General features: G+C 37.3%; 1 pseudogene across 1 annotated transcript; it reads right to left on the bottom strand.

Annotated features, from left to right (window-relative positions):
- Window positions 1–1,024: 1,024 nt before the first annotated feature.
- Window positions 1,025–7,055, bottom strand: LOC149575937 (beta-glucosidase 32-like; annotated as a pseudogene). The gene is made up of 13 exons (XR_016360282.1): window positions 6,828–7,055; window positions 6,677–6,743; window positions 6,503–6,561; window positions 6,283–6,358; window positions 6,066–6,137; window positions 5,869–5,956; window positions 5,473–5,725; window positions 5,159–5,274; window positions 4,670–4,899; window positions 4,436–4,467; window positions 4,201–4,303; window positions 1,565–1,673; window positions 1,025–1,428 (listed from the first exon to the last, which is right to left on the bottom strand). The product of XR_016360282.1 is annotated as a beta-glucosidase 32-like (transcript).
- Between the last annotated feature and the right edge of the window lie 7,562 nt (window positions 7,056–14,617).

Here is a 14,617-nt window from a genome sequence, read left to right as displayed (position 1 = left end):
AGCTCCCACATCCAACATGATTTGAAATGAATTTGAGTGAATATACATAAGACCCATTGTAATCCTTAACAAATCACATTAACCACCAAGTGTATCCACGATCAAGGCTTGACATAAAAGGAACCATAGAGTCATCATATGATATTCTCGTAATCTTAACATACAATAGACTTTAAAGATGACAAAATACCTTGATGTTTTGTTCTATGGTTTGGTGGTTCATAAAACACACATTAATAGGGTGTCACGACTTTTCATTTCATGCCTTTGGGTCATTCATCAAACTTAACTAAATTTTAATCCTTTATATTTTTATTTTATCACCATTGTATATTATTAAATCCCACTTCGAAAAGGGCGCATTATGATTTGCCCTCCCCAAGATTGTATGTTCACAAGCAATGCCAATTTTAATCTTGTCTTTTGGATCCTTTGCCAAAATGCAGGTCAACATTAGAGATTGTTATTTTCACATCCACCATGTTATTAGTTTGTTGTGTTATTTTATTTTAATATGATATATTATGTCTTGATTCACAATGTTTGTCTTAGTGGACAATTTATAATTGTTATTTTTTATTTCCCTATGTTTGTCTTAGTGGTGAATTTATAATTGTCATTTCTTGTTTCGCTATGTTTGTCTTAGTGGACAATTTATAATTGTCATTTTTTTTTGTTTCACTATGTTTGTCTTAGTAAACAATTTGATGGTGTCTCAACACCTCGAAAACAAATTTGTAAGGTCACTTTGATAATGCTAGTTTTACTTGTTAGAGTCAAACCTTCACTACAAATAACAGAGATTACACAAGAATGAAAAGTTAGAACCATTAATAATGAACAAATATATTTACAAATTTAACTCTCATAAAATACACTATAAATACAAGTAAAAAATACACTATAAATACAAGTAAAAGCATATAACTCTTTCATGCACAAAGTCAAAGACAAAACAACACTAGAGCTCAAATAATATAATTTTTGTAACAAACAAAACAATGTAACTCACAAAACTACACCATACACCATAAACTGAATCAATTAACCCGCAACTGTTTATCTTTTACAGAATGAAAGAATAATTCACTTGCGAATGAATCCTCGGTTTTACATTCTATTTTTCCTTTTAATAAATCATGGAGGAAATATGTTCCCAATATTGCTCACTACTCTTCTCAAAACCGCATTCTAGGTAAGACCTCAGTGGCGTTTATGCTACCGAGCAACACATTTATCTCAATATTTGGTTTCTTATTATCCCTCATGTGCAGGAAAGTTTTGTACCATTAAGCAGATAGCTTGGGATAGCGGTTCAAGCTATTGAAGTCTACATAATGAAGACCAAAACGCCATGTATAACTGCACAAAACTTCAAAGTTATCTAGCAGAGCCCATACGAAGTACCCACGTGTGTCTGAACCATTCCTGCCACAAATACAATGCATGCGATAAGTGGACCATCTTACATTGTTTCCCTCTATCCGTTGATAAGTTTTGTAACTAGTCCAGCTCCTAAACTGAATTACTTTTGAATGGAAAAGATTGATTGCTGTTTATGTACCTTATTGCCGCAAGCACATATTTAAGCACATCGAGATGTAGGTCAATCCTGTACAGATCGTCCAAAGCATTAGGAAGTGGAATAGAATCATTATTAGGTTCTGCAAATCCTGTTAGAAACCAACCAACAATTTAAAAATTATTGATGAGTTTGTATCATGATGATGACAGTCATGAAAAGATAAATCTTAACAAAACACTTATCTTCTACATTTTCCTCTCTTTTCTTTTTTTATCATATTACACCACAGCCTTTATGACCAGAAGATTAAATCAACAATGTAGGGTGAACTTAAGAGTTTAACATCTAATATATTTTACATCATGGGTATATGCTTCTGATCTGAGGAAAGAGAACTTTATAAAAAACCCACCTTTATGCAAAGACCCTAAAGGATCTAATATATTTTAGATCATGGGTATATGCTTCTGATCTGAGGAATGAGAACTTTGAAAAAAACCCACCTTTATGCAAAGACCCCAAAGAATCTAATATAGAGAAACCAATAACATCAAATAACAAGAATGTAGAACAGGCCACACAAAGTCAGCAAAAAATAACAAACAAAAGAACTACCTGTATACAAAGACCACAAAAGATATAATAAAGGCGCACAAATAACTTCAAGCAACAACAATGCTCAACAGGTCAGTAAAACAATTATTAACCAGCAGCTCCCTCGTTACAAATTAGGGTTGTCATTGCACCAAAAGATCGACCTGTCAATGTTCGATACAACCATTAGACTTATAGAACATAGGAGGCGGTTAAAAGATCGAATTGCCAATGTTTGATACAACCACTAGACTTATAGAACATAGGAGGCGGTTAAACCATGTCATGAATTCCGAAGAGGAACATTAATGGTTAGTCAAACATCCCTATTAGCAGAGGTGAAAATAAAAGAGACAACAAACCACCCAAAAATATCAACAATAACAAATCAAATTTTATCAGTGTTCTACTGAAATGCGTCCTCCCAAAAAAATCTTTGGAGTTCCTTCCGGGAGGACATTTCTAAGACTTGAGGACTAGGGGAAACATCCTACAATACCACCATCTTTGCCACCTCCATTAGGGCCACAACTAGGTCACTTGCTATATGACACATATCATTACATAATGATTGTAAGCTTACTGTACCACTATCAGATAGATAAAACAGGTAACTTATGGAGACAGAGCTCATGAACAACATGGGTGTCAGCCTAGGTTCTTACTTGGTATAATCACATTCGACCATGGGATCCCCCAACAAAATAATCATATTTGTAAGGTGCCAGCAAATTGTTTTACTTATATTAAGTACTAAATATCATAATTTTAGAAACCTTGATGTATGACTTTTTCCTGAATTAATCAAAAAAAACTTATATTTTTAAGCCTGTCATAGGTTTTCTATCTTTGTTGTAACTTTATTGAAAGTTCCGTATGGAAATATGGACTTACCTTGCTTGCACAACATTCTCTAATGCTATTTCATGATGCACATATATTTGAAAACATGTTGAGCATGTGAGAGAAATCATATTGACGAGATGGCGTAAAGCATGCATGCGTGCTGATTATGTTTTCTTGTAAATTTGTTGTTACACTAATATTCAGATTAAAATCTTCATTTATATTCAGAGTGGTCGCTAGTCTATAAGATCAATTCTAAGAGGTGTGGCAGTTAGTACAACAACCCCCCTATGTAATTCATAGAAATTGAACCTACTTAATACCATCATACCACATGTAGAATTGCTCATACACCAAAACCTGCAGGTGTTAGTGAATGCTCAAGTCAGCAAACTCGCCCATACCCAGAATGGCAGTGGATTCACAGAATCATTCCTCAAATGTGATGATTAATTATTCCAACGTCCTTGTGGGCAGGGATCATTTATTTTATTACTTCATACTTCTGATCTTAGTTACTGGATTCATAAGGGTATCCCCTGTATCTGATGTGGATGTGTTCATATGCAGATCCACAGTCGGATGCAGTCTAGATGCTGTCCGGATCCCCATCTACATTGTGGATGCATCCAGATCTGCATCATGTGCATCCGGGTGCACCCACAAGCATGGATGAACATTGGACAGCATCTAGAGCACATCTAGGGGCATTCGGATCTCATAAGTCTTTTTCACTTTAAAAACATATTTTAAAGTGTTTTTCTCCATAAAACCTCAAAATGGCTTTGGATTCAAATGATCTTGAACTTACACCACCTGAAAATGAAAAATATTTATCTTTAGCATTTGAAATTGATCAATGATGAAGTATCATAGTATAAAATGATTTGATTTTGTATATTTCTTTAATTTTTTTTTTTATATGCATACACTTAAATGCATCCCAATTCCCCCGTCCCCCCCTCCCCACCAAAAAAAGAAAAGAAAATTCTTCGTATCCGCACATATTAACTGGTCCTCGTACCCACATCCAAATCGGTATCTTAGCTTGTAATTTTCTCAATGTGGATCCTCCTTTCATGTTTCATGTGTTAATGCTTGAAACCTTGCTGTCTACCCTTGGTTCTGCTGTACATTTAAATTCTTAACACATATCCCCACTAGTAGTAAAAAGTTTGATACCCCAACATAAAGCTTCATTCGGAAGAGACTGACAGATAGGAGAAGGAACTCACCACTTTCATACACGATCACAGGAGGATTATGATACTTGCACTTGACATACTCCAGTACTGACTGCATAGCCTCTGGTGAAATTGGAATACCGAATAAGGATGTCTGCCACAAGTTTCGTCACAAAGGAGTAACAAGTCTTTAGAAAATGATGCTATAAAGAAACTTAGATAGCCTTGCTGGATAAAGTAAAACAAGACAATCATAAGTGGACCATATTTTTCTTAAATTCCTTACCCCGCTGTTGAGGGTAGTTCCATTTTGCTTCGCTGTATTTCTCAAGCACCACATAAAAGCACAAGAATCTCTTAGTGCCTCAGCATAAAGATTGAATATGTTTAATTTCAACAATAGAACTTTAGACGGATTATATCTCTTTTTGTTTTGCTTTTGATATGGTAACATGATTCAGCGTAGTCATCCATCCTAGAATTTTCGGTTTGAAAAGATCTGTGAGCTCTGAAATCATACCTGAACTTGTTGAAACTCCTACAGACATATCTTGAAAAAAGTCTGTTAGGTTAGAGCTCCCTTTTCTTGGAACATCATAGCAATAAGGAGCAAAATAGTGATTGATTCCAATGAAATCCAATGACCCCTGTAACTTTCGAAGTTGCTCCTTTGTAAACGAGGGCAATCGAGAACCTACTATGTTCCTCATGCCCAATGGATAGTCTCCATGAAAAATTGGGTCCAAGAATCTGTCCATGTTCAATCAAGCATGATCAAACTAAAGAGGAGAAGAAGTTAAGATTGAAGAACCCATTATCAATTATTTTTCTTAAACTAACTAGTGTGAAGTATGACCCCTCCCAACCTAAATAGCAGAAGAAGTCAAGATAAAAGAACCAAGATTGTGCCATTTGAAACCAGCGGATGGAATAAATAGAGGACATTATTTTTTTCAATGAAAGAGAACAAAAAACTAGAGACAAATCTCAATTTAGAAAGAGAATTTACCAGCCCACTTCAAAATCAAAGTATCTTTGCGTTGCAGCTATATCTGCGGATTTATTGGTAAGGGGTATTCCCCAATTCATAAGAATAACAAAACCAATCAAACCTTTTTGCATTGCCTGAATTTATCAAAGGCAAAAGAATGTACTTGAGTAATTTTTAGGAAAGTACACAAAGATCTTCATAGAAAAATTCTACCTGGATTTAATTATCTGTAATTGATGTCAGATTCTCATATCAATATCCATTAAAACGCAAGAATCAGTTTGCGAGAACATAATTTTCGTAAACCCTAAGGCCAGAAGAAGAAAGAGCACCTGATATTTTTCCCTGTACAACTCCACTGCAGCAGCATGTGCCAGCAATACATTATGGCCAACAATATATGGCTCAACAGTGGAGTTTCCAGAAGTACAATTTCCAAATGGGTATGAACAACGTTGAGGAGGGAAGTGACCATCGTCATAGCCTGCAAATGCAAATACATTGGGCTCATTGAAAGTTGACCAGTACTTAACTCTATCCCCAAATTCTCTGAAGCATATGTCTGCATAAGCCACGAAGTTTTCCCTGCAAGGATTAAGCTATTGCATCAGATAAAATAAACTGATTTCTATCCTGATGTGCATAAAATAATGAAACCAAGTTACCTCAAGTTCCTAAATAAAAACTCGTATAAAACTTGAATTTTAAAACTTTAACAAAGGCTTTACACAATATTTGAGCTAATCAAACCCCCATAAGCATCTTCCAAAGATTGAGGCAGATCAAAGTGGTACAATGTAACATGTGGCTGGATGCCTGAGAGTTGAGACAGAACAGCAAATGTCAAGATTTTCACTCACACTCATATTAAATGTTTAGAAACATAAGTATATCAAGTTAACAACGAATACAAGAATACACATACCCTGAGCAAGAAGCTCATTGATGAGGTTATTGTAGTATTCAAGGCCTTTTGGATTTATGGGTCCAGTGCCATCTGTATCCAAAAATCGGAGAAGGAATGAAAATTTAGTACATTGCCCATATAAGGAATGACAGTGAAATCAAACAAAATCATAGTACAAAACCCGTGTAAGTACTAAGGAATGATAGTGAAACAAACCAAAATGTAAAATATGTACCAGGAATAAGCCTTGACCATGAAATGGACAATCTGTAGCCATCTACTCCCATTGTTGACATTAGCCCTACATCCTCCTTCACAAAAATATTGCAATTTAGAGAACAGAATGATAACCATTTCGTATGAAAATTATATAAAATAGTTAATCTTTCAGTTATACAGATAAATAAAATTAAGTTTGATAGATTTGTGTTGATAACTAGTAAAACGGAGCTCACCTTGTAACGATGGTATTGATCGACAGCAACATCTCCAGTGCCTCCATCCATGGTATTCCCTGCAATCATATGACAAATGAAGAATAAAATAAAATAAAATCGAACAGGTAGGTCTTAATTTAAAAATATAAGAGGTAGGTCTTAATTTAAAATATAAGGGCATCTGATGTGAACCTTTAATATGAACAAAGGTGTCCCAAATGCTAGGCTTTCGACCATCCTCTGCTGCAGCGCCTTCATACTGCAAAAATGGAAGTGTACAGATTATTATTATTTTTCACGGCATAGTACAACAAAAATTGTATACTAGAAATGGGAAAGTGACCTGATAAGCAGCAGAACCAACACCAAAAATGAATCCTGATGGAAAATCTTGTGCCGAAAGGTCTTGTGTTAAACTTGAAGCCAGCCCAAGAAAAGTTATTAGCAAAACTACTACAGGATTCGCTACCATCTTTCCATTAGCCATTGCAACGAGATGTAATGCAATGGGAATAGATTTGACAATCAAATGCAGATGGTCACATAAATACATTGAAATGAATAGCTTCTGTAAACCAGTTGAACACGTACCTCAGTCACTGGTAGTCTATGGAAACCGCACACTATTCTTTTGATGTGACAAGGATAGGGGTGGAAATGCCCTTCGCTCCATGCACCATGTAAAACTGAAAATAATCCAAAAAGAGGTGGAAATGTACATATTTCATTGGTTCTTAAAAGAGCCAACATGTCATGAATGTATTAAATTCTAATACACTCGGGAAAATAGCTTCTTTGGATCTATCTACATAATGCTAGTTAGTCACAGCATTAATATCATAAATGGGCTTCATAGTTCATAGCTCTAGACACGATATAATGTATTTTCACTGATTTTTATGCATTTTTACGCTATTGTGGACGTGGATTATTAGGATGAGATTCATGAAAATTATTTTAAATTCATCATTATATAGGGCAAGAGCTGTTTCAATAATTGCATAATTTATGTCTATTTAACCTCTTAAATATTAAATTTAAAGGAATTTGAAAGATGATAACATATGTAGTAATAGTCAATTATTTTTTAACATTTTTGTTTGGTAATTGATCTATTTGTGTGTAACTATCACGACATTTGTTCACAAGTATTGTCAATTTTGAATTAACGATTATTGGTGTATCTTTGAGTGGGTATCAAACAACACTTTAAAATGACCACTTTTTGACCCTCATCACTTGATGATCTCTATAGATTGTGTGTGTGTGTGTGTTTTCTTTTTGATGAATAGACCTTTTCTATTAATTAAAAAGTAAAGATACATATCCACAAAAGGGGTTGGGGGATACAAGACCACCCCGCGAATTCGCTTGGCACGAAGTCAGATAAGACAATTATTCATTAAAAAAACATAAACAAAAAGCCCTCAGGCTGCAAGAGCAGTGTCAGCCAAGGGAGGGTCTTTATCATCAAAAATCCAAAAGTCCTTGGAGTTGGCAGTTGGCTCAGGGGGAACCCAACTATCAGTAGGGGCAACAACAGCATCATCAGTTTCTTTTTCTCCCTCCGACTTGGATGGAGAGATAGCTAAATCCAGTCGAGGGAAAGCCCATTTAGGATGTCTATGCGTAGAAGGCCAGCCTGCATCAAGGGCAACAAGAGGAGCCACCAAAGACCAACCCAAACCCAACCCTTGCGGAGGTGAGGCCAAGCGGTGATGACCACCAAAACTGCCATTGGGAGAGCGAAGAGAAGGTTGTGACTTGGGAGTATGCAAGCGATGCGTTGAACTGCTCCGACCTCTCTGGTGACTGCAAGGAGGAGTATGATCACCAGATAAAGTATTTGGTGGCACTCGGGCAACCGTACATGGGGCATTCCCCCAATGAGCTAAAAGCTCCTATAGGTGAGCAACCTCCAACACAACCTTATATGTATGTGCTTGAATATGCATCATGACATTATTACAAATACATGCTTTAGAGTACATAGCAACATGTATATCAAGAAAGTTGTGAGAGAATTAAAAAACATTGCAATCTTTCCAATTAGTAAATAAAATCTCCATTCTAAAAGCATGCCATATCTGGGAGTACTTAAAAGGAAGTCTAGGCGAATCTCCCAGCACAACCATATGCTAGGTAAAGGCCTCTGGGCAAAAAGGCTTTAAAAAATCATGGATCCAGAGCCAATAATTCTAGGCTCGCCTACATAACCAAAAAATATGTAGGAAACTTTCCAGCTAGTCACAAAAAGGACATCTAAGGTCCGAGACACCTAGATGTCAGAGTCAAGGGCCCAAAGGCAGCCCTTGTTAGTTTGTGGTGACTGGTCAGGAAAGTACTGTACATGCTTCATAAATTCTTTGGAGCTCGGGATATTGCCCAAAAAAAAAAAGTGGGCCCTATTTTATCTGGATTTTGGGCCAACATGTAATTATTAATTATAACCCTAAAGCGGTAAAGATACTTGTATAAAAGGGCTTAGGGTTAGGGATTGTTTCATAGTGGTGATGCGAAATTGGTTCTTGCAGCAGTATTGAGCTGTAAGGGATTACGGACTGTAATCAAGTTGTAATCATTGGATTGTAATAATATCGGATTTGTTGTTTGGTGGGCATAGCTTGGGGATTAGGTGAACCACATTAAATCTTGGTGTCTTGTGTTCTTTTCTATGCAATCTATTATTTTCTATTATTGGCTATATTTGCATGTAATTGTTATTTATGTATGTGGTTTAATCCTAACAACCCCTAGAAAAGGAGACACTAGGAAAAGTGAGCAATTTTAGGCTCTGTGATGGTTTCCTAAACTATGGCAAATCTAAGGCTCTAAGTCTTGTGAGAGGACTGCAAATTCCATCAACCATTGGAAGGTGGGCAACTAGTCACGAATAGCTCAACTTAGGTTTGGAACTGGTCATAGGAGTGGTAGGATACTACTTTGAATATTTCTACCATGGATGAGAAGAGTGAATACCAAGCTTATGCAATAGATGGGGAGGCACCACAAAAACTAGAAGATCAATTGTTTGTTGATCTAGATAGATAAGCTTGAACTGCACTTGCAGGCCCTCCCATGAGCGAAGGCTCATAGTAACTATGAAAAAAATATCTTTGGGTGTCTTGATTCCCCTTTGAAATAAGTGCAGCGCACTAGCTCCTTGAATGTTGGCCAATGGAATGCCTTGAACAGCAAACAAGGGAGACCACCACAAATTTTATTGGTTCATAAAGAGCCCATCTCTGAACCCAATGCCTGCCTAGTAAAGCCACACTCAATGGATTCCCAGGCTTTCCAAATGCTTATAGCAACAAAGGTGCACAAGTTTAGTGGTCACAAGAAGGGTTTGAAAGCCAATCCCCTTCCAAGTAGGCCAGTTAATCGAAAAGCCTAAAGAAATGAAATATTTCAACAAGATTTTCTAGGCCTCATCACTAATGAGGGCCCGAATGACCCACTTAGCACAGAGGGCAATCCCCTATTTGCGAGTGAAAAGCGGTCCAAGACCACCAAAGTCTTTGGGTAAACAACAAAAGTCCCAAGCAACTCTGTGAAAGTCATGATGCAAAACATCAGAGGCCCAAAGGAAATCCCTTAGGAGGTGTTAAATCTTGAGGTATGAAGCTTTGGAAGGGGCCCAACACAAGTAATAATAGACATGCGTAGCAGCCAACACTTAGAGAAAATTTAAAATTTTCTGGCAAGGGAGAGAGGCTTGGTGATCAAATAGTCCAATTTCTTCTCAATCCTTGCTAGGAGAACATTCCACAGCTCCACCAACGAAGCTTGAAAGGCAAATGGAATGCCCAAAAACTGAAAGACTTCTCCATGTTGAACCCATTTCCACCCGTAGCAATATAGTCATTAGAGGCCTAGCAAGAAGGATTGTTTATAACAAAGGTCCTTGTGCCATTGAATAGTAGACCCAGAGGTGAGGCAAAATGTGTCCAAGCATTGTAAAGCATTGGCGATATTGTCTTCATCTTCCAAAAGGGTGAGAAAGGAGTCATCAACAAAATGGCCATTCACAAGTTGCGTAGTGGAATCTGGGAGCATTATGCCATACACAAGACCCTGTGAAATAGTGTTGGCAAGAAGATAGCCGAACCCTTCTGTAGATGCTCAAAAATGATTTGCATATACGGTTCCATCACATTTTCATACTAACTCATTCCACTTTATCATTCCACTAACTCTGATCTTTTGGCCAACTTGACCATATATCAATAGTGTCTATCATCATTTGTATCCTCTTCTACATCAATTTCATATCATTTCAAAACCATTTCAAATCAACTCGAAATCATATCAAATCAACTTGGAATCACCCCAAATCAACTTGAAATCACCTAGAATCAGTCTTAATCAACCCGAAATGTGTCAAACATCCCAAATCTATCGTCATTTGTCCAATCCTAGGCATTGTTGTGACTTTCAGTGCCTTGGAAACCTATCAATCTGTCAAATCTTATCAATCTGACCTTAACACTATCATGGCTCTCAGTGCTAGGTCAAACTATCATTCACATCATCTGATCTTTGACATTGTCAAGTCTCTCAATGTTAGATCATGGCCCTATCAACCATTTAATAACATTGACAGTGTCTGTTGATGTTATTATGATCAACCCTATCCATCAATCTCGATCCTATAGCATTTTACAATGTCAATTAAATGTTGTGTATCTTTAATTCATGTCATGTGTCCTTGGCATGTTATCAATTTTGATCAATCGGTCAATTTGACCATGGCTTTGGTCTATCCATCATCGTCCTAGTCAATCCCCATTATCGTCATATTTCATCAAAGGATACTGTCACACTTATTTAATTAGTTTGGCCGATCATCTACTAACTCTCTCTATAGGATTAAACAACCCATAATTTAATCCTATGTCATTTTACTAATTATTCTTCCTAACTAACATCCTCAATTAATTAATTATATTAATTAATTGATCCATCATTCACAAACCATGGAAATTCTCAATTTCCTAAGTCATATTCTCCTCCATTAATTCCATTTTCACTAATTTCTATTTGTGTGGAATAATGTATTGTTAATTCAAATATTCCACAAAATATTGACATCATCATGACACAAGGGTGTGACACCTCGTGGATTCTCCATTGACACTTGGCAAAGATATGCCATACTCCTTATATTCTTCTTCTTTTACGCACATCCATATTTGGCTTCCATTGTCATAGATTCTTGGCTTTAAGTGGGTTTGAGCTGTCATATGATACGTCATAGATCCTCTTCCATCTTTAGCCAAGTTTGACTTCCAAGCGTCATACAATCCTACACTTGGCATCTTGTGCCATATGTGTCATGGATTCTCAAAGGAATCTCTTGCCATGTCGCACATCCAAGGTGATAATTCCAATGCTCTCATCTTCTGTGTTGATTATAAAATGAGCATTCTTCCTCTTATTTTCGATCCCTAAGTCCTTAGTCTTTGAGTCCTTAGGTCCCTAGTTTTTAGTCTTCTGCTCCATCTCTCATGCTAAAATCACATCTTCTAGTATTCTCATAGCATTATCACCATCTTAGGCTTTTGCTTCAACATTGTGTGCACTATAGGCAATTTGGAGCTACATCATATGGAGAAGAAAGAAGGACATGGGAGCTACAAATGAAAGAGGAGGTTTCTAACTTTATGTTGCTTCCTTTCTATTAATTTGTCTTTCATGGTTGACTAGAGGGTGTCAATATATGTTCAGTGAGTTTGTGATTTTCTCATAGTATGTTAGACATTAGCCCATTTTCTGGTCCTACACCTTCGGCCACCAACACATAAAGAGAAGGTGCTAAAGTACATCCTTGACGGATATATTTGTAGAGCTCAAAAGCTTCATATTGCCAACCATTTATGTTAATACAAATAGAGGCATTGTCAAAGAGCATTCGAACAGATTGCAGGAAGACTGGACCAAACCCCAGGGCTTGAAGCATGGCCAAAATGAAAGGTCATTCAATCCTGTCATATGCTTTGGCAAAATTAATCTTAAGGAACAAGGCCTACTATTTGGGCTGACGAGCCCACTCCATAGCTTCCCAAATAACAATAATATTATCTAGAATATATCTAGATTTAATGAAACCAAACTGTTTAGGATGAACAATCTGCGGGAGTAGATGTCAGATTTTAAGGGAGAGAGCCTTGGTAATGATCTTGTAAGAAACATTCAGCAAAGTGATTGGCCTCCAATTGCAAATTTCCTTAGGATCACCAGATTTAGGTATGAATTTGATATTACCCTTATTAATAATATTGACTAGGGAATGAGAATTGTATGCTTCTTGATAAACCTGATGCAAATCAAAGCCAATGTTCTTCTATAATACTTTGTAAAATTCACACGAGAAACCATCATACTAGGGGCTTTATCATCAACCATGGAGATGACAACTTCCTTGAGGTCAACAAGTGTGAGCTTCGGCTCACAAAAGGCATATTGCTCTAGAGAAAGCCTATTGGGAGTAGTAGCATGGCAGACTTGTAAAGCCTAGTCATGCATTGTAGAGGGCCCTTGCACAATGAAGACCTCATAATGGTGCACAAAATCCTAAAGTATGTTAGGTAGGTTAGAAAGAACCTATTGGTCTTCCCTTATGTGCTTGATGCCTACTACAGAATGGTGAGCCTACACAACATTGAAAAATCCTTTGGAAGCCTGATTGCCAACCTCCAACCAATGGAGATGGGCTTTGATCTGAGCTCTCCTTGTAGCATAGTTGTTTGCAACTTGTTTTTGGTGTCGAAGATTGACAAGCTGAACCTAAAGATCTATATCAAATGGATTCATGGCAAGAGCTTCCAAGGTCATACATAGATCTTTAGTAGTGGCTTCATAAGATCTTCGGTGGTATATGACCAACTGTCTACCATAAATGTGAAGAAATTGTGTAGTACGAAGGATGGCATCATTCCACCATTGAATCCACCCAACAGGGGTGTGGGGCCTAGGTGCAAGGTTCTAGACTTGAAGAATGTGGGCAATAGTGTGTGGATGGGGCAATAAGGAGGTGTTGAGAAAAAATTGGGTTTTGCAAGGACAGGACAGAGCTGTGTGCCAGGTAATAGAAAAGAGAATGGGGTAATGATCAGACAAGGTCACATCTGGTAGAGGGTGATAGATAATGCTTGTTTGTGTGAGAAATAAAAGAAAGACTGAGAAGAAAGCATAGCCCTATCCAACCTCTTTAACACTCTGTTAGACCTAACTCAAAAATTGGACCATGTATGCCAAACCTCACCAAATTAGTGATGGTTAGCATTGGGATAAAAAAAGCCCCAGCTTGTTTCACATGTGAAACTAGGCTTCTCTTTCGCCAGCTGCCCATCTAAAAGGAAGAAGCTCTTCCTTATCAATAGCCAGCTCAACCATATTAAAGTCCCCATATAAAAACTAGGTGGTAGGTGGCAAGTGATCCACCAACCAATGCCATAGGTGTGAACGTTCAACAACATCATCGAGGGCATAAAATGTTAACAATACCAAAGGAATGATTCTGAAAAGACATCAAAATCCAAACAATCCTCTACGTGGGGTCAGAGCCACGCAAAATAATAGAAGAAAGTAAATGAGGAGAGAGAAGAGTGACAACACCACCTCGTCCAGCCTCATGCTGGGAAGCAAATAAGGCACTGTTCAGCCAAATAATGTGGTAGGCTGAGTTGAGAAGAAATCCAACAACTTTAGCTTCTTGAAGACAAAGAACATCAAGATGACCAAGCCAACGTCTAGTATCATGAACATAATATTGTCTAGAGAGGTCTGTTAGCCCTCGTACATTCCATGAGAGGCAATTCATTGTAACCCAACTTGCATGTCATCCTTATCCCCAAGAGAGGAGAAGCTATTGTGCAAAAATGTGGAAGCATCAAATGAGGGGTCTCTAAGAGAGATGACCCATTGTATCTTCTCCCTATTATTAGATACCTCATCATGGTCATCTAGGTTGTGCGAATGATGGAGGGATTGTGACGATATCATCAATGTTGCTTTCAGCCATTGAACCCATCAAAGGCGAGAGTCAGGGGTATGAACGCCTGCTATCTACTAAGAACCATGGTTTGAAATAGGTGAACGTGTGAACAAAGTAACTAAAGGCTCTGATGG

The sequence above is a fragment of the Cupressus sempervirens genome, chromosome 1, assembly GCF_028749045.1.
Source record: "Cupressus sempervirens isolate cs-2001-9-10 chromosome 1, ASM2874904v1, whole genome shotgun sequence".
NCBI lineage: Eukaryota > Viridiplantae > Streptophyta > Pinopsida > Cupressales > Cupressaceae > Cupressus > Cupressus sempervirens.
The sequence above is the reverse complement of the archived record's forward strand: the minus strand, read 5'-3'. Positions and strand labels throughout refer to the sequence as shown.